At 43.8% G+C, this 20970-nt stretch overlaps 1 protein-coding gene across 3 annotated transcripts in view; it reads right to left on the minus strand.

Moving 5' to 3' along the window:
* LOC109853944 (protein bric-a-brac 2) overlaps positions 1–20970 on the minus strand; it is a 335353-nt gene that overhangs the window by 255173 nt on the left and 59210 nt on the right. For all 3 annotated transcript variants that reach the window (XM_020426542.1, XM_020426540.1, XM_020426543.1), the window contains exon 3: positions 19571–19700. The gene's annotated coding sequence lies outside the window, so the exon portion shown is untranslated. The remainder of the gene's footprint in view (positions 1–19570; positions 19701–20970) is intronic.

Below are 20970 nucleotides of genomic sequence, written 5' to 3' on the forward strand. Positions count from 1 at the left end.
AGTGGTGCGGCCGATATCGCGCGCGCTCGCGTGAGGACGCGGTGAGGGGTGGCGTGACGGCAGTAGCGTCGGCGGCGGCGGCAGCAGAGAGAGAGACACACGTACCGCGGCAAGGAGACGGCAACGTTGCACGCCGCGCGGGTGGAGGCGCCCGCCGCCGTACCTCACGCGTCCTCACGTTCCCCTCGCACCGCGATAACGCCAGCCAATCGCGCGCCTCGCCTTCCGATCGGACGCGCCGACAGGCGCCGCCCCTGGAGACCGCCTCATACCGCCTCTCTCACTCCCGCGGCCTCCCGTGAGACCACGCGTCTCGCTTTGTTCGCCGTTCGAGAAGGAGAGAATTTCTCTCTCACGCGGCATCGGCCCCGGCGAGGCCCACTGATCGGCCTCCCAAAACGGCGATCCGCTGATGATGATGAGAGGAGGCCGCGCTTTGCTGATGGCGGAGGTGGTGGTGGTGGTTGTTCTGTCGTTACTAGTACCTACTGCCAAGCAGCAGTGGAGAGTACGGTGACGACGACGACGAAGACGCCGACGACGATCTGTTGATGACGGAAACGGTGCTCTCTCTTTCTACCCAGGTATCGCATCAAAATTAATGCATTCTAAGAAAAAATCGCGCAATCTGTACTCTGGGAAAGTAGGTTGTATCTATGCGAGTAGCGAGATCGCGTAACCGAGTCAATAACGTGATAATTTTGAGGGAGTTTTTGATGACATTTTTTATCTAAAAAGTTTACGATATCTAGATAAGCTATAAAATTTCTAAAAGCGAAGAAGAAACATATGCGAACGGGATGGGTTTTGTCAAACACTTTGTATGTCCAACTCTAAAGTTGTAGAAAAAATTTATGCTCCCCAATTTTGTTAAATCGAAATTGAAGTTGACAATGTCAAGCAGATTGGAGTTCAACTCGGACTGCAGTTTTTCATGTATAGAGATATACGGACGTCTATATGAGCACTTGCACCATTCGGTTAGCGAGCGCTATGAAAAACTGTGAGGATTCGTTCTTTTACAGCGGGTGTAAGTGAGTTCAACGAACGCTGCCGGCAGTAGCGTCAAGAGACTTCTACGGGGACGATGTTTTTGAATTTCCAGGGAAACTCTCGCGCATTAAGTGCGAGGATCTTATTGCACCTGCGCACAATAACAATTGTCCTGATAGCGGCGAGACGAACGAGTAGGAATGCGCGCCCTTCTAACCGTATCTTCTAAATGAGTCTGGGTACACCGCGTTTTACACAGGTCGATTACTCGCGCCATTCTTCTTTCTCGTAATAAAGACAGTTGTAATAAATTAGCGTCATAAGTTGACGAATAAATGATACTTTGCGCGCGGAGTCTACGACGGTATTCTTTAGGAACCACAGCAGATCTATATAGCGCGAGTGCACGTGTTCGGGATAATAATTATCGGAAATAAATTCAATAGGAAAAAGATCGCATTCACAAGCAACAATATAATATTAATCATCTACCGTATGTATTCTAATATGTACTAGAGAATAGGTAGCTCTAGTTCGTATTGAAAGAGTAATTCTTTTTGTTATTCATTCTGATGTTGCCTTTTAATCAAGCCAAAAGTAGTTTCAAGTATTATATGTCGCATAAACAATTTCACCTTCTCGCGAGCCGTTTCTCGAAGAAATTTATCTCGTTCTTTTCTCTCGGCAAGGTACATGGCAAAGTAATTGGGAATGCAAAGGGAGAACGATTATTCAGTGTCGACGCAATTTTGCCGTCTGCCGTCTCCCGAGGACCAACAAGATGATATTGACGATCGAATTTGGGTAGTCGTGCCTCGATAACGGAGTTACGAACGCGACGTCGGCGGTGCCAGTCGGGAAAGATGGCGGTCTTAATCGAATTAAGGCTACAAAGAGAGACAGTCCTGCGTCCAACCCTTCTCCTGCGAGCCGCTGGCCGAACTCCCCTAACTGGCTATTAGCTCGAATTTTGGTAATAGCGAGCATCATGTGGGGTGGCCGTTTCTCAAAAAATCTCATCTTGACAATTGCATCGAACGAGGCTGCGAAATTTCTCTTACGGAATTCAGATTCTGATACATAGTCTAAACAGATTGACGAAATAAACCAAGAAGCATAAAGATAGAGTTCAATATTTAATTTTCTAACAAGAACGTTGTTTTTTCGCATCTCAATTTGTAGAAATGTGTACCGTGTGTAATATTTTGAAAAAATAATTTTAGACTTCAAAAAATCTCTGTTGTCATACGCATACTGGTATGGTCAAAAAAGAAAATTTTATGAAAAATGTAAGAAAACGGCAAGTAACGATAGTCATATTAAAAAAAAAAAAATAACGTTAAAAAAATGTATGCAAAAATTGGCTTCTTTGTTAGAAGCATAAATTCCCGAAAATCGTTTTTTCCCAATTTACCGGCGCACTGCGGATTTCGTCGTGAAGAATGCGGACTACTCTCTAACTCGATTTCTGTCGTCGTTCGAAACCGACTGCCCCTATATCTGACTTCCGCGCACCCCTTCGCCAGTGTGGCATGTAAAGCTGTATGCGCGATATTAGAAGCGTAAAAACGTAGGTAACGACGGCGAGGCCAAACACAGTGCGAACGAGTCGGATGTATGCGGACGTATAACGACGCCCACGGGCTTTCTGATGAAGGAATATCGTCCTTTTACGGGCTACAGAACGTATAAATGCGACGCGCTCGGTTTGCAACGCGCGTTATTTTTCCACGTGTCGAACTTTGAAACTTTTCCCTTCTTTTTTTTCACTATTGCACTTCCTAGGGGAAGGGGGACTTAGTAAAATCCATGTAAAAGTAAAATAGATTTAACAGAATTAACAGATATGTATATATATACATATATATTAATGTTAAAAACGTTTAACACACACAATAATGTTCCTCGCGCTACTCCACGTACATTACGCGTTGTTTTTCTACGACTCGGTCGACAACTGTGGACTCTTTGATCTCGGAAATCGTTTTTCTCGAACGTTATTTCTGATTTTCAAAAGTGTTTTCTAACAAATTTTCTGCTTTCAAGACTCGTTGATTTTTAAAAGACTTGTTTGGAAGACTGCTCGCTCTAACACAATTTTGAGTAATAAATACAAAATATTTATCTCTCTCACAGAATGTCACGTTACATGTCAATTCATATTACGTTTCAAATTTCTTTCGCTACAAACTATCATTTCACCGTAAAATCTACATACAAAATCGATCTTTTTCCTGTAATATTTATATATTTCACTATTAAAACAATTCACAAAGTTATCAGAACAGCGAGATGAGACGCTACACACACATTCTGGCAAGAAAAATATATTCATCGTTGGAAAAACACGAATATACAAGACTCACATTTACCGCGGCAATAATTTTAGTTGCTGTGTTACTCGAACTGCAAATATGTTATATCATACTTGATGTTACCGTAACACGGTTTATGTTACGCCATAATATTTACAAAATATTGATGCAGCAGTGCAAACCTCTCTTCTCTTTACAACTGTGCAGATTTTCTGGAAGAAACGTCATTTCTTATCCTCCGTGCAAATGATCCTGACGTGTTTTTTTTTTTTTATCTGGCGAATACAAATGTTATTTAAGGCGTTTCGAAAAGCGCGTTAAGGACAGTATTCGCTAAGCCGTGCATCATCGCGAGAGCGTGGCTGCTGCGGGGGTGGCGCTGGCTATAACCCGTATTTCTCATATCGTTGATACTCTCACCCCTGTGTAGAACGAGGCGGGCGCATTGTAAGGGCGCGCACAAGCCGAGGAAGGGCTATAAATTTTACTACGTAATATTGTTTAACTGCAAACAGTATACTAACACCCACCGCTGCGGCTGGAAAATTTTCGACCGGATCGAAGTGTCTTCGAAAAATTCTTTGTAGAAAAATTCGAAATCTTTCGCCGACGATCGCCAATCATCGATCTCGATTGAACGACAATGATCTCGCGACTGAGATTTTTCTCGACCGATCTTGAGATATCAAGCGCGACAAATTCGAACGATTAAAAGGAAAGTCGGACAACAATTTTCCCGTTCCGCCAACAACGCACTCTCGGGGGCAAGTTATGAAAAAATACGAGATGAAAAAAATGGATGTGCGAGCGCGTGGCGCACGACGGAATAAAAGTGCGAAGTATCAACGCGCTCGGATTTTCTACCTGTAACTGTTTTCAACCTGTAACGCGGGCGCGCCGTGTGGGCTAACGCGGCGGAAAATCTTTCTACCGTATATAAAGGGCGTCCAGAATCGCGCATCAAGCCCGCCGTAAACGTACTCTAAACGGCCAGCTTTTACTTCTCGGCGCGAGATATCCGCGCGATATCTTCGAAGGCGAAGTTTCGACGACAACTCTCGTTAATCTCGCAACTTTGCGAAACTAAGGAAATAAACTTGAAATTACGGTATAATATAAAATAGGAAGGACTTTTACAGCTTCGTCGTAATGTAAACGGTGTAGAATATATTGCTGATACAGAACAATTTACACGGCGCGCATATGAAATCATAAAAATTCTACATACGTTTTCGCTTGAAACCATATTTCTTAGATTCTTATAAAAGAGAGTCAAAGATTAACTGCGCACGTTTTTTGTTTATCGTGTCTGCGTATTATATTAGGTATGATGTTAGAAACTAAAAATAAAAAAAAAAACGATTTGTTGTCTTAAGTAAAACTTCAGAACGGGTTAATAATTAATCTAAGTATTCGAATCTCTTCTTGAATTAATTCCAACTGTACTGCTCTCAAACTTTCGACAGATTTGTATTCGGAAAAAAACAAATACGTGATTTTGAAATGATTTTCTAAAAAAATTGTTTCATCTTCCGCGCAGATACGAGAGTGTTCAGAATAGTTATTGTTATAATACGAGGTTTGTGTGTAACACACTCTCCCCCCTCCCACACACACACACACACCTCTCACAAAAGTAGGACGGCCAAAATGATCCCGGGATTCGGTGCCTGTACAACTATCAGAAAGTTCCGATCGAGTCTTCATTTTGCCGCGACATTGTGAACGATCGATCGATCCGTCTTGTCTTGTGCCACGCGCGTCTCTCCCGCGAGAGGTGGCTTAAAATTAGCCATTTCCACGGTAATCGCTACCTGCTCCGGCGACGCTGGCACATCCCCGGCATTACAGAGACGGCATCGGCCTTGCGCTCGCATTGTACAAGAACAATGAGCAAAGAGAAATATTGATGATGCTGCCGTCGCGTGGCTAAGCGTGCGCGAGCGAGCAAACGCGTGCATGAACAGCAAAGGGTATATAGGGTGTCCTGGAGGATATCTTACATTATTCAAAGTTCACATTTTCCTGAGAACAAAATTGGAAGATTAATTATTCATTTAATTTTGATTTTGTACCACGGTCAATTATGCAGCTTGATACGTGGGATTATGCGCAGAGCGTGATTCCGATGCAAACAATGTTCTTGTGTCACTTACACTTTTTGCACACTTTAATTCGTTCTCTTTTTCTCTTATCTCAAAGTCACGAATATACATCTCATTCTTATAAGCGTAAACAGTGCAAGCGCGACACTAACAAACCAAATGACGACAAACAGAGAGCAAGTGTAGCCGATCTGTAACTTTGTTTCACAGAATACTAAATTTAGAACGCACATATACCATCTGTAAATACTTGTAAGAAAAATGTCTGAAAGACATTATTTGGAATGTCGCTTCTCTTTTTTTTTTTGTGAATCTTTAATAAGAAGAACTAATTATCAAAACTTTCCGCTTTCCTTTTTAACCTTTCTGTGTATATATTCAGGTTTAAATATTCAAGTAAAATTTCTTTCAAGTGTTTGTTTTAAATTGCAGTCGTTATGAAAGTTTAATCTAAATTAATTTCTCAAAAAACTATTGAGAGAGAGAGAGAGAAAGAAACGACTCTATTATTCTTCCTGATTTGATCTTCAAGAATGTTGCTTTTAGAACACCCAGTACGCGCGTGTGTGCATGCTTGTGCAACTTGAAAGGACCGTGCGTATATCGCGCGGCAGACGCGAGGATGCGAGACAGCGTGCAAGAGAGGAAGAGAGGGATGGTGAAGTATTTTGCGCGCGCGATAGAGAAAGAGAAGATGCGAAGGAGAAGCGCCGAAGGGGTGATGAAGAGAAAGGGAGCACGGGGCAGCGGCTGCAAACGGAGTTGGGGGGCGAGGGAGGGAAGACAGAGAGAAGAGGTAAGAGCGGCGGGGAGAGAGAGGCGGGGGCGGCAGAGAACGAGAGGGTTATACGCTTAATATTTCAGCATCGCGAAATTCTGCCCCTGAATCATTAATCGCCCGCTCCGGGGTGGCGGTGCCTAGCCGAGTCTCTGCTTCTCCCCCTCCCCCAACGCCCCCTTGTTCGCAACCCCTCGTCCATCCAGCGTTCCCGGTCGTGTCTCTCCTCTCCTGTGTGTTCCTCACTCCCTGTCCTCTCGCGCCCTCTCTCGCACACCTTTCTTCTTCCCTTCCTCCCACTCTTTTCGTAACTTGCCTCGCGACTAGGAAAGCCATCCGCGTGAATATTTCGAGTTCTCGCCCGATGCCAAAATAGACTCGTCGACTGAGCCGTAATTAACCCGCTGATTAATTATCGCGGCCGTGTTACGACGCGAGCGTGTACCGCACGCGAGTTGCGGTATAGCGACGTATCCTCGCGACGACATTCGCGCGGTAGTTGCTTGCGTTTCCCTCACTACAGTCTCTTGTTCTCCCGAGAAGACGTTCGAATGTCTTCTGTGAATGCCGTCGATGTTCCCACATAATCCTTCGCATTTACATCTTATAACGATTAGAACTATCGGATGTCGAAACGTTCGCGCTGTGAAATTTGCGATGTTCGCGCGGCGAAGAAAAATACAAGAACAAATCTTAATCGTTGCAACGAAATTGAATAATGTACGTCAGAAATGTACGTCCACTGAATAATTTATCTCCGAATTAAATTAACGGATCATTTTTAGTCTCAAAGATAAACTTGAAACTACGAAGTTCATGAAACTATCAAGTATCTATAAGCGCGCGAAAGGCAAACTCCAAGTATGCAAAGAAGAGTCGTATATATATATATATATACATATAGTCAAGAGAAAGTATGCGGGGTTTGCAATAAGCTACATTTCGACCGTCGGGAATCGCGTTCGATGGTGTAACTAATTTGAGTAGTCACATTCCCACGCTAGCAGAGAGGGAGGCGCGCGCGATTGGGAAATTTTGCCTCAAGAACGCGCGCTCTCTCGGAGAGATACATCGGAGCATTACGCGCATCCGTTTCAATCCACGGTGGCGAATCCGGCGTCGAAGACGACGAAGAGCAGTCTCGACGCCCCCCCTCGTATGACGAGACCAATCCGATTTCGCGGCTGATGACTACGCTCCGATAAAAACACTCGCGCTAACATAATCACACGAACAGGATCTCACGTCCTATCACCGTGAGATTGGTCGGAAGTTTGAAAGACACGTTTTCGCGCGAGAACAAATGTATAGTAACGACACAAAAATCAATGAAACTGAAATATATGCGATTTTTCTGTTTTTTTTTTTTTTTTAAAGTGACCAGTAATTTGTCGTTATTTTGTAAATTTATATGTTGATACACCTCTTCACACTTGGCGCTTAAACCCACCCCCATACCCAGCTCTATTGTTTGTAACTTGAAAATAATTCATACTTCTCAACTTTTGTCTATCGTCTATAGTTTCTTAAAATGGCATTTACAACACACATTGAAGCGAGAAGTAAGATGCGTAGTTCTGAGACATCCTGTATAAACTGTACTTTGAAACAGAGTGGCAAAGGGTTAAAAGGGTTGTTCATGGGCTCTCAGTGTGTACAGCGTGTTTCAGCTGCTATGACAGGACTTCATAGCAGCAGAAATGTTTTCTCCACTTACACGTCGTCACCGTCGTTGTGTCGTCGTCGTCGTCGTCGTCGTCGTCGTCGTCGTCGTCGTTGGGCATTGTGCTCGTGCAACATTCACGCACACGGTCGCACACGATGCCAGTAGTTATTAGTCGTAGTTGCTGCGGAGCGTGCAGGTTGTGCACGAGGTTAACGTTGCAGAAGGGGACGCGGGAGAAGAGACCGGCGGGGGTGGGAAAAGGGGAGAGCGAGTGGATGGGTTGGTTTGTACCGAACAATGATATCGGGTATTTGATTTGTAACCGACGACAATACCGACTTGCGACCCCGCATTTCATCCCCGCGCGCCCGCTTCTGTCGTTCCCCACCGAAGCTCGCGCGCTCTCTCTCTCTCTCTCTCCCTCTCTCCCGCTCGGGCGCCACCCCGTATATACTATATGTACCTGCGTACATGGACCTGTGTGTGCGGTACCTATAGAGCCGCAAGACAAGGTTGTCGATAGCGAGTGCTACCTTTATGGCGCCTCCAAACGGATCCTTTCCGATCCTATCCCTGGACCAAGAAATTAGTTGCCTGTATATATACCCCGTCCGATCGATCGCGCGATGTTTTGTCGTTTTCGAACTATCGAAAGATCGAAGGTTCAAGAACATTACAGAACGTCTCGGAGAAGCATCGGGATCCCGAAAGAAATAAAGTAAAAGTCTCGAGGCGTCTAATCGCGAGGCGCGAAAGCCTCAACGTGTTCCGAAGATTAAATCCCCCGTGTTGGGTGTTCTAAAAATTTCCAACGTGTTTCTAAAATTTAAACCCCCGATGAAATTTAGATCTCAGATTCACGACTCGAAGACTCGCGTGAAAGCTTGTTGTAAATTAAAAGTTCTAAAGTTCGATTTCGAAATAATCTTTTTCGAGAACCGATCGAATTTCATCAAGCGCGCGTTCGCGTTAACGCAAACGTAAAAATTATTACATATTCCGGTATTAGAAAACGGCCGCGATCGTTCGCTCGGGATACATACAGGTCGAGAGGGAGAAGCGAACACATTCAACATTATACCTATCCTCGTGAGAACGGCACTCCCGCATACGGAATATTCCAACGAGCCCATAAAGTTGTTAAAACTATATCCGCGGCGCTTCGTACGTGTGCCATTTTTCGCGTGCGCTGCCCTTTGTCTCGCTCTCGTGCCAAGTTAAAAAAGAATTAAATTCTTATCAGACGTTTTTGTTGTTCGATACACACGATCGAAAACACGATGGAGAACTCGACGCGCGCTCATATATACGAGAGTTTTTATTTTGCAACCCCTTTCTTACATTATTTACGCGGACGCGTGACCGGTCGCGAGCAATAAAGCAGGAGCCTTCTTGGACGGCATCAAACTCCGGGGTTCCTCTGCGTCGTTTCGTTCTCTCGCCCGTTTAAGGGGAAAAGCATCCGCGAGCGAAATTATTCACGGGCGATTCTACGGGAACAAATCTCCATAAATATCTGAAAGACGAGAGGAACGAAAATGAAAATTCGATGCGCCGTTTTACGACGCGTATAAGCGTCCACCATTGTTGTCGTCGTCGTCGTCGTCGTCGTCGTCGTCGTTGCTGTTGCACGGAAAAAGGTACTTCTTTATACGCCGTTGTTGCATCATGTATCCGACCGCCGGTTGCAACATTTTCGCGAATATTTTGCCGGCCTCCCAAACTACTGGGAATTTAATTGCGATTTTGCCTTAGTTGTGAAGTAATTCAGAGTTCCGGAGAGATCTTCGAATATATAGATTCTACACTAAGCGACGCATTTAGACGCGGAAAGAGAGTTGCCGAGGTAAGAAACAGAGCCAGCGCGAACGAGATTCACGCGAAGGGGAGGGGGGGAAAAACAATCGGGTATCAATACTTGAAGATGTCTATGCGCTGTCGCGTATAAAACAAACGTCGCGGCAAAACTTCGCGACGAGAGAAGAGAGCGGCGTTCTATAAGTGGAGCGCGCGAATGATATCCAGAATGTTAATGATGTAAAGCGATCTATGTTTGCTACGTTCGAAATACGTTTAATCCGTACGAGCGCTGATCCGCGGATTATAATTAACTCGGCGACAATAATTCGGAGTGTATATAATCGCTATGCGCAAGTACTTACGCACGCGAACGCGCATCGACGCGACTGCGTGAAAATAATTAGTCATCAATATTCGAGAAGCTTGTAAACCTAAAGTAACATCGCTGCGGCGCTTTTGCTGTGCAAAAAACGTTGCACCGTGAAGCTGAGTTGTTTGCTGTTTCTTACACAAAGTGACGATATAGAAATCATAGTGAAATCTCTATCTCTAATAAATTCGACACGTAATATAAAACATTTAGGAAAGTTACACGCACGTGTAATATAAAAAAATTGAAATGAAAGCAAGTAGCGCAAATAAAGCACAAAACACGGCAATTTCATAATTGATTTTACAATAAAGTATACATAAAGAAAATCAGGGATAAGAAGAAGAAAGGCAAAAGGCATTCGTATACTATTCTCAAAGGACATCTTAAAATCTTAATCATCTTACGAAGCGTAAACATGCCAGTTGAGGAGAAAAGCCATTGACCCAACGCGGAAACAACATAATCCATAGTCTACGTCTGAAGAGATTTCATACTGGATATTTAAAATGCAATAAAATGAAAATGAGGTGTGAAATGAAGCGAAAACAAAACAACAGACGAGAGAGAGAGAGAGAGAGAGAGAGAGAAGCGTTCCCCTGCGCGTATCAGCGCGCGAGAAAACAGATGTTGAAGGCAAGTGGAAAAAAAACAGCTTATAAATGAATACGGAGAAAGGGGAAAGACGTTTGAGAGAGCGGAAGCTTGGCTGCGCCATCTCTCGCGAACGTACGTACATATTTGGCGGAAGACAGCGCAGCAGCCAGGTGCAACGGACCTATTGACGTGTTAATTGCGCCTGAATAATTAAAGGAGGCACCTCCTCACCCGGCAGCGGTGCTCTGTCCTTTTAAAATGTTCCCCGATCTCGTTAACCCGCTCTTTCCCCGAGTAAGCGAACGATTGCGAAGAAAGAAAGAGAAGAGGAAGGAGAACGTACGCGGAGAGACGGTCGGTGTCGCGAGTCGAAAATCGAGAATATAGAATAAACTAACTGGAACCAATTCGATTGTTCTGTCAGTTCGTGACAGCAAGCGAGGAAACTTTCGGAGCGTGCCCCGCTCGAGATTAGTCTGTCACGAGAAATAAAGATACTTGAGGTTTTTGAAGACCCATTTACTCTCGCGTCGAATTTTTGAGCGAGCTGAATTTTATTACACGCGATTGTTTTTGATGCGACGGTAGAAAATTTTTTTATTTGCGTGTGTGATCGAAAATTTCTTCTTTGTTTGTCGGATAAAAACGTAGTCAAACCTTGCCTGCCGAACGTCGTAAGAGAGTTTGCATCAATCTTTCTCAGTATACCCGCAACAAGAAATATTGTCTTCAAATGTTGTTCCCCGAACAGTCCGAGTAGGAGTTGTTCCGTTGTGGAAAGTTTTTTTTTTTTTTTTTTTTTTTTTAAGCACAGTGTTTGACGAAAGACGGGGATATAGAATGGTCGTAGGTACAAGTTACAAACAGAGTAAATCTACAGAATAATTTATGGATTTGTATATATATAGTGTCGTAAGAATATACATATGTGGATTACTTTAGATAGAAGTGTAAAGACCATAACTGCTATTAATTATGAAAAATTATATTATCGATTCGTACTTTGCGTTTTTCTTGTTTTTTTTTTTTTTTTTTTTTTTATCTTACGTTCTGTAACACGCGATTTTCTCACGTATATCTTATATATATGTATAATAATCATTATATATTTACGATTGAAAACTTGAGGACCAAGAGACTAGATAAGGTTCATAAGATAATGCGCGAAGAAATAGATTCGAGAGCTGCAAAGGAGAGCGTTAAGTCTCAAGGATTTATCGCGGTATCCAGCTGCAATTCGCAGCTGTAAAATTTGCTCCAAGTGGCCAGGAGCGCGGTTATCACTGAAATCTCACCGAGGAGTGCGGGAGTAAGATCCGCGTTCTCTCTCTCTCTCTCTCGTAAAGGGCTCGGAGCGGTTACGTATGCCGTTAACAATGTCCGGTCTGGGCGGACTTCATATACTTGTGCGCGATCGGGAACGGGGAAAATGCTCAAGCCGGTATCCTGAATAATAGACGATTTAGCCGTGTATCGGCGGAAGGGAAGGGTTCAACGGTGATCGTAAGAATATCTAACCTCGACGCGAGTCCCGCTGTATTATTCAGCGGCTGTCATCCCCGCGTCTCGAGGGCGAAGCGCACACCGTGCCGCTACCCGCCCCCGTCCGCCGCTACCAGAAAGCTCGAAAGCTCGATTGCAAGCGCTTATTCGCGATCGTAACCCGTCACGCACTTTATCCCCCTCGATAAACCTTATCTTCTTTTTTTTTCCTCTGATAACCGAACGCGCGAGGTTCCGCTCACACACATTCTCGCGTACGCGCATGCGAGCGTTCACGCACATGCATGTATGTACGTATATATATANANANANNTNTATNTATATATATATATATATATATATGTCGCGTACACGAACGCGATGCGTCACGTGCCGCGGCTCTCAACTATAGACCCGATGCAATCTTAATGCGATCAATTATTTACGCTGCTCGTCATCGTCCATTAAATATTCCACGCTCGACGAAAGAGTTCTCGCGCGGAATTATTCCGGGCCAGTATTCGCGAATAGTATTTGGAGTACGCAAATTCGCACCGTGTGCTACTATTTTCGCGAGGCGTCCTAATGGCGTTAGGGAAATGTGCGCGCGGAGAATCTCTCGTGGGAGAGTCATCTGTCGTCGACGGGAAAGATTTCTCCGTCGCAATTGGTCTGAGAAGATGATCGATAATCGTGATATATATCGGCGCATTTACGAAGTCACATCGGTAAAATAAGCGCGTCTCAACATTATTTGTCAATAATAAAATTAACAGTTTTACGACGACTCTGTTTTTTTTGTTTTTTTTAATTTAGTCGTTACAAAAAAGACTTACGGGCTCGCTCTCTCGATTTCTCGTTCCTTCCCTGTTCGAAGTCTGCTCGTCGGTGAAATGTGGCTTAGCGTGTTATTGCCCCGAGCAGGAGCCCTTCGATTAATCGAGCTTAAGTTCGCCAACTCTTTTATGTATAGCCACGTTGTCCGTATTTATCGTCTAGAACGCGTAATTGAACGCGTAATTATACGTCGTTCGGATCGCGCAAAACTTCATTTCTGCAATCTTCTAAATGTACCCCCGCCGAACGCGTTTACCCACGCGACGACGACGCGCGCGATCCGCCTCGATAAATATAAGTAGTCAACGCTCAACATCGACGTTGCAATAGTCCATTTTTGCAATCTCCTAAATGTATTTAAATGGATCTATACGCGATAACGCGACTGATCGCATCGCCCCTATAAATACAGGCTGTTACCTGTGTTCCTTTTTCTCTCGGCAAACAACGCGCGATCGATCGCGCATGCAAGTCATGAATCATCCTTAACGAATGAGCGTTATAATGGAATATATTATCACGGAATTATGGCCATCAAAGACGTCGGAGTTTACTTTAACAAAGAGTCTATAAATAATAGAAGCATCCCGAGAAAAACGGACTTGAAAGTTTGAAACCTTGCATTTTCTAAGACGCTATAAAACATACACAGGCGTATAATTTGAAAAATGGGTCTTTGAGAATATAAAGTTGGAAGTAAGCACACAGTGAAACATGGAATCGCATAAATAATATATTTCACATTTTTCATGCATCTCTAGTCAAATAAGTTCGGATATAGGAGCGTTCTATGTACCGAATGAAAGTGTAATAACACATTTTTGTATACTACATATATGTACTTTCGCAATCGATATCTCCTTACACAACTTTATATTTTATATATTTTTATCTCAGAGAAAGAGAGAGAGAGAGAGAAAGTCGTCCTGCAATATACTTTTTTCGCGTGTTCATTTTGTTTAATAAACTTTTCTCAAGAAGTAAAGACAAACAAGGACGTAATCGTGCCCCGTTACAAACGCCCGAAGGGCTACCGATCAAGTTCTTTGCGCGATCGATCGTTGCGCGTCGCCTTCCCCTCTCTTCACGTTCACCCGAACAACATGGGGGATCCTCTTCGGGTTCCCGGAGGGAACCAGGACACCGACCGGGGTGATATAAACTGTGATTGATATTTAGTCGCGCCACACGGCACTTAAGAGGATTAAGGACTATCCAGGACGAGTATCGGCCGGGAACACCCGTGACCCCGAGCACGTGCATCCGGGGACACGCAACGATCTCCCGAACGTTGGCCGCTAGGTAGGATACATAGAGAGATAGGTAGATGGTGGAGACGACGTTCCAGGTCGATCCCAGCAGCGCCAAGGATTCCTCCCGTCCTGTCAGACGCGACTGAAACGCGCTACTACAACGCCGCAACTCTGATTACAGTTAGCTCGGTCCGCTGGCCTAAACCTCTATATAACGCGCATCGCGCGGTCGTCGGGGACTAACCCAACGACGACCACTATACCACGCCACGCCGGGCGCGACATCCAGCCCCGACCATGATTATCCGGCGGGCTGTCTTACCGCATCCTAATCTCGAGAATGCTCATATCGGCAAGCGATCGAATCAGATTTTAACTCGTGCTCGTATTGCGTGACTCTTGTTTTCTCTCTCATTTGAGCAATAAAATGTGCTAACTAATGATCTCAACGTGACAAAATATAGTGACGTGAAATATAAAAACTGTCACGTATTTTACATTTTTTTTTCAGATTTTAAAATTTACTTAATTAATTTTTAGAATCTTGTTTTGTTTTGTTTTTGCTTGCAAAATTGATTGAACTAAAACAATTGATTATGATTGCGACAATGAACGCGCACGCTATTAATTCTATGAATAAAATACACAACGAAATTAAACAGTTTACGTAAACAAAGCAGAGATTTGCAAAGAAAATCGCACGGAGTATAAAAATTTGCCAGACATACTAACAAATAATATTCATTGAGGACTGATTGGAGAGCGTTATCTGGAAAATGAACTCGAAAACAAATAATTTCTCAATAAAATGTTGATTAAACCGTGGTTGTGTTAGCCAAATTTAGCGGCGTTATTCAAGAAGATATTTTTATTTCTCATTATTGCTCAAATTGAACTAACGCTGTAAGTAGGATATATTATTTTGATTCCGCAGTTACATATCTCCGCGGCTTGTTCACTGGACGATTAATATCTCCGTCGCGCCAAGGATAGCTGTCGATCTAAATAACTCGTTATAAATGATTTAAGACGGCCCCGCGAAAATCCGCGAATTGACGAGAATCGTTACGTTATATATCGAATTAAAAATCGACATCTGGAAAAAAAAAGATCATCAACTCTCGAAAAACGATAGGTTATTTTTGAGACGGAAAATATTTTTTACGAGAAAAAGGGAATCTGAATTTTTAAGGAAACGGGAGCTATCACTTTTTCAATTTGACAGCCGTAAAAATAGACAAAACACATCGTCAGAAATATACGCAGCGATATATGATTGATAAATTTTCACGTATCTCCACTCCTCCTTTTCTCATTTTCGACGATCATGTCGTCCAAGTTCCGAAATAGTTTTCTTCCCGACGAAAATCCTGGTTTCTGACATTTTTTAATTTCCATTAAGTTCGGTAAAGTCTATTTGTAATTAAATAAGATTTTCCCGTCGTCTGATTTTTTGTCGCTTTTAATTCAAAGTCTCAAAAATTATATATAATCTGCTTTTGTCTGAAAAAATTATGACGCGAAATCTTGCTTATTCTTTTTCTTTCCCTCCGACGCATTCTATTGAAACATTGTCGAGAGTGCGGCAGGACAGGTGGCGGGATTACCGCCCCGGAACCGTATTAGAAGCGACTCGATGCATTAGTGATAACGGTTATCTATTCCGAACGTCAGTGGCGACCGAAAATAGCGGTAACCGAAGAAGACGGAGAAAGACCGTGGAAGCGAGAGAGAGAAAGAGAGAGAGAGAGAGAGACTAGAGTATGCGGGAAGAAGGGACGATCGTGTCGAGAGAGGATGCGACGAGAGGAGGAGGGCATGTCGGGGCGGCGGCGAGCTCTCGTCGAGGTGCGAGAAAGGAAGCGTCGTTTCCGCATCGCGATTCCGCCCCGTCATTGGCTCCGATTCCGTGCTAACGTTAAACGCGCGCGAGAGTCCCCGATATTACTCTCGGTGGCGACAGAGGGATCGAGCGAGAGGAGCGATTTTAGGGGATGGCCGTTTCGCTCAGCCCTTGCCGTCGCCCCCATCGTCCTCTCATCGATAATATACGATCGTGCATGATTCTGCTTCGTGTATCACAATGGCCCTCCGGGCAAGCCCGTTCCACTCCTATCTACGTACCTGGCGCGCCGAACTACCGGCGCCCGGAGTCCGCGGTGGATAATGAGTGATTAGGTAATTAGTTGTCCAATATTCGACCCATCCGCCCCCGTTCCTTCCACTCCTCCTGCCGCTCGCACGCTTCGTCTATCCGAGCGATCTTCCCGGCGTTCGCCAGCTCCGCCGCGTGGTCTCCTGCTACCGCTTGACCGGATGCTTTGACCGGACGGCACAAATATACGCGAACGATCGTATATCTAAAGTATCGCTCATCGAGAAATGTCATTGATTTTGTCAACAAAAACAAAAATAAAATAAAAGTTTTCGCGCAAACTTTCAACAACGTGTGAACAACAACGTGTTCGACTTATTGAAAATTATTACTTTACGAAAAGTTAAAATTCTTATATAAAAATTTGTGTCTTTATTTAAGAGAATATAATATAATATATTTCTATTTAAGCGTGTTTGTGAATTCTCGTGGGACGCGAACAGCTTTTACAGCGAGTATCGATCTACATGAGAAAAAGAGGAGAAGGGTGAAAAGAAGGGTATTACGTCCAGCTCGGTGCCTATGTCCAAAAACAAGCGGGTTTCTCCAACGCGCGGTGTGCCGAAGAACCGTCATGTGTGCGACGGGCGCCGCGAGAGAGACCACCTCTTATAAATATAACAATTAAAAAGAGGGTTCGAGTGCCGAAACGTTTCGCTTTCAGGGGGGTGGACACCCTTTCAGTATGTAGAACGCAAAACAGAAGGGCCGCAGCAGTTCCGATTGTCCCTACGGGTTTCTTTCCTTCGGCGAAAACGTCAAAAAATAACGTAAAAATAATGAATCAAATTTTTGATCGTTCGCGTTCACGAAATTTCACCAGGTTTTTTTACGACCTTTACCATTACAGTGGAAACGTTCATAAATGTGTGAATCTCGCATGCGGCAATTTCCATAATATCAGTTCCGTTAATTGAAATTGGCTAATTCTATCGGAACATTCTAGTTTTGCCTAATTCTAACTTTAACTAATGTTTATTCGAACGGTTATAACGATTCATAATAATTTTAAACTTCATTTACGTGGCGATCTTATTTAGACTGACACCATATTATTGCATTGAAAATGTAGTAGCGGAGCTCCGCTCCACAAAGCCGTCAATAGTGTTTCTCGTAAAGTTGTAACGGCATTGTTTTTGACGAGCGATCGAAAAGAATATTGAATCGAGGAGAAAGAGAAAAATAGAGACTGACAGTGAGGCGAGGGGAGTGCGTGGGCGACGAGGGAGTTAATTCACGAAAGCGCCGAGGCGAATTCAATTCGCGCGAGTTAGCGCGTGACGAAATCGCCGCTCGTCGCCTCGTTGCCGGCGACCTAGGTCATAACTATTTAAATGCCCGCGGCTGGATAAATTGTTGTATTAGTCACGCCAAGCTTATATTAATACACGCTCTCTCACTTCCCCCGCGCCGCCCGCGTCGTCCGGGTTCGTCGTTCGCCAGCCCGTTATTTCCCCTTCCGACCAAGTTCTACTTATGTTTCGCGATGTTCCGCGAAACGGGGAGACGGAGCGTGGACATTTGCTTCCACAACATTAATTTTAAATATTTCGTACGGTCATTTTTCAAATTGCCAACATAGTTTTCTCCGCGTTACACAAAACAAAGTCCAAAAAAACCGCGCTGTTACGAAACAAACGACATGTATTAACTGTGACACACTAACGCGATATAAATCTAACAATTTTATGCGTACACACAACTCGCTTGTTGAAATTTAAATTCAACGATTTATTTAAATTAACAAATTTAAATAAATTGAATGTCAGAGGAGAGACGTTCCGATCCTTCCCTCGCGCTACGTTTATTATTACTTCTGAGTTAGATTGCAAGAGGCGCGTGACAGATTCAAAGGGAAATTCGCTTCGCTTCGGCACAATGTGGCAATCGGTCCAATCGAGAAACAGCGGTGCGTTTTCACTTCTCTGGACCGACTTGTCTTGCGTCGTCGCGAACGAGAAAGACGAAAGAGAAAGAGAGCGAAAGAGAGAGAGAGAGAGAGAGAGAGAAAACGAGAGAGAAGAGGAAGAAGGACAGAAAGAGAGAAAGGCAAAGCGCAACAGTCATCGGTGGTTATTTAGGCGATTGCACTCGCGAGCGACGTGCGCGTCGCGCACGTTTGATCGCATCGTCGTCGCGACAAATCGACATTGTGTCACTGCGCCTCGTTGCAGCAATAACGCATATAATATACGCGCGCGAGCGATGCATACGGCGAGAGAGCCCGCGCGCGAACGCAAGCGAGTGTCGGCATTACAGACCGCTGATGTAATACTTTTATGATCGGCCGCCGCAATTTCTCGGTGACAACACTCGCTATTTCTGTCGCCGAGTTTGTGCACATGACTGCCGCGACGAGCAATATATCGTGCAAATACGCGCGACGCTCACGCCAGTATTTATACAGGGTGTTCGTCACTCCTTTCAAATTGCGATAATAAATAGCGACGAATTAGATTTTTGGTAAAATGAGTTTTTGCTACGACTTCACAATAAAGTATGACTTTGAGTAATGAAGATTTTTATCTTCACGATAAGAGAGAGCGATAACGTTGCGCGATAACATAATTGGTTTATACTTCGCTCATAAAAAAATGAAACGGCTTATATAAATTGTACTTCTCTTCTCAAACATATATAGAGCAAAGAGAAATTACAAGAGAATTTTGCGTCTTCGGCACAAAAATACCCATCATTATAATTTACTTCACTAACGTGCGCTCTTTTATCAGATTGTAATCACTTTTTTAAATTTTAATTCTATCTTTCTGCCAATCTGATAAAAAAAAAAACAAAAAAATACACGCACGCTTTTTTTCTTTCTTATCTTTAAGATATTTAATGTACGTAATTAATTTATATCGGAGAAGCGCGCGGGTATATGATAATTTCTCGCAAAGTTTTCACGAAAGATAAACCGAGCAAATTCCCCAGAATACAATCGCCTGACAAGGAAGAATGTATCCCCGAGACACCCTGTACAATGTATCGAGCGCGTTCTTTTTTTTTTTTCTCCCTCTGTCGGCATTGTTCGTCCGTGTAACGCGAGTCGTTTCTCGCTTTCAAAACGGAGCTTCCTTAAGCGGAGGAGAAAATCGAAGCCGGCGATGAGGGGATACACCAGCGGTCGCTCGTTACGTAGGTGGAATCAAGGCGAAACTTTCCGCATGAAATTGCAACGTGCGCCCGGCCGTGTAATGCCCGAGTGGTACAACTCACCTGTACGTTACATGTCTTCGTACGCTGTCGATATCGTTCGCAGTAGAGGCTGCGCTTTTTCCATGCGAGGTGCATTGCTCTCGTCGAAGTCCATCTGCGCGTCCCCGCTTTGCCCCGGTCCTCCTCCGTCCTGTCGTCAAACAGAGGGAAAAAAGGATACGATTGAGAAAAGTGAGGGACGAGAAACTACGCGCCGCGGATTAAGTCCGAAGACAAAATAAATTAAAAAACGAACAATAATGAAAATTTAAAAAATAATCACATTTTCAAAGACAATTTCAAAATAAAAAATTATCTGATTTTACAGTTGCGCCGTATATACATACGTATGTTACTTTTGTTTTCGTATATAACTGCGAATTATCGGAAAAAAATTTATCTCCTCTAATTGTAAGATGTCAGACTATAGAGAGTGTTCTATTCGGAATATAAACTGCGAATTGTGTAATGCTTAAATTTATTACATGTCTATTAATCAGCAGAAAATAATAATGTACATAATGACACGGTGTTTGCAGTTAAAAGGTTAAAGAGCGGATTCCCCCCGGAGTGAATGTAAGTCACCCTTCGCGTTCCCTTAGACACGTTAATCTGCAGAAATATGTAGCTGCGGTGGCGAAGATAGCACGGGTGGCAAAGTAAAAGAATGATTTATCGGTCGGCTGACTTTTCCCACCCGACTTTTTCCGCTCAGCCAAAGGGCGACTCGTGTCTTTTGCTTCCACACGCGAACCGCCAATGGTGGTATTATCACAAGCCTAACATTTTCACGACACAAGTCTAACATCGGAGAAAAAGAAAGAGAAAAAGAAAAAAAAAAGAAAGAGTGAGAGAGGGGGGGAGGGGAGAGAGAAAGTTTTATGTGCATATTTCTAAGTTTTTACTTTTTGAAACTTGGAAAAATTACAAGACTCGCAATATGGCCGCCAGCAGAGAACTCAACTCCGTTTATGCTGTTTTTGCAACTCTCTCATTCGACAGAGCTTTTCTTGTGGAATCCTAAAAGAGAGATGTACAAGAATAGTTCAGTCAAATAAAATAGTTGCCGAAGCAACGGTTGCCTTCTGTTGAACGCGGCCATTGATATTTACTGATGCATGCGAATGATTGGATATGTCCTGCCAAAAAAAAAAAAGAAGGAAACGAAGTAAAGGAAGGGTTGAAAAGAAGAAAGAGGAGAAGGCGAGTGGCGGGCAACGGTTACAGCAGAATAAACCCTTCAATAATGAGTTCCGTGAGTGAATTCCCTCAATGTGCAGAGAGAGGCTCGAGATAATAAAACAGAGCGAGACGCCGGCGGTGGTCGAGGAAGGAGAGAGAGAGAGAGAGAGAGAGAGAGGGGGGGGATGAAAGGGGATCACAGGAGGGCGGCGAGTGGGCGTTGGAGGGAGGAGGTTTCT

This window comes from Pseudomyrmex gracilis, unplaced genomic scaffold, assembly GCF_002006095.1.
Source record: "Pseudomyrmex gracilis isolate BER0280 unplaced genomic scaffold, ASM200609v1 scaffold_57, whole genome shotgun sequence".
NCBI classification, from domain to species: Eukaryota; Metazoa; Arthropoda; class Insecta; order Hymenoptera; family Formicidae; genus Pseudomyrmex; species Pseudomyrmex gracilis.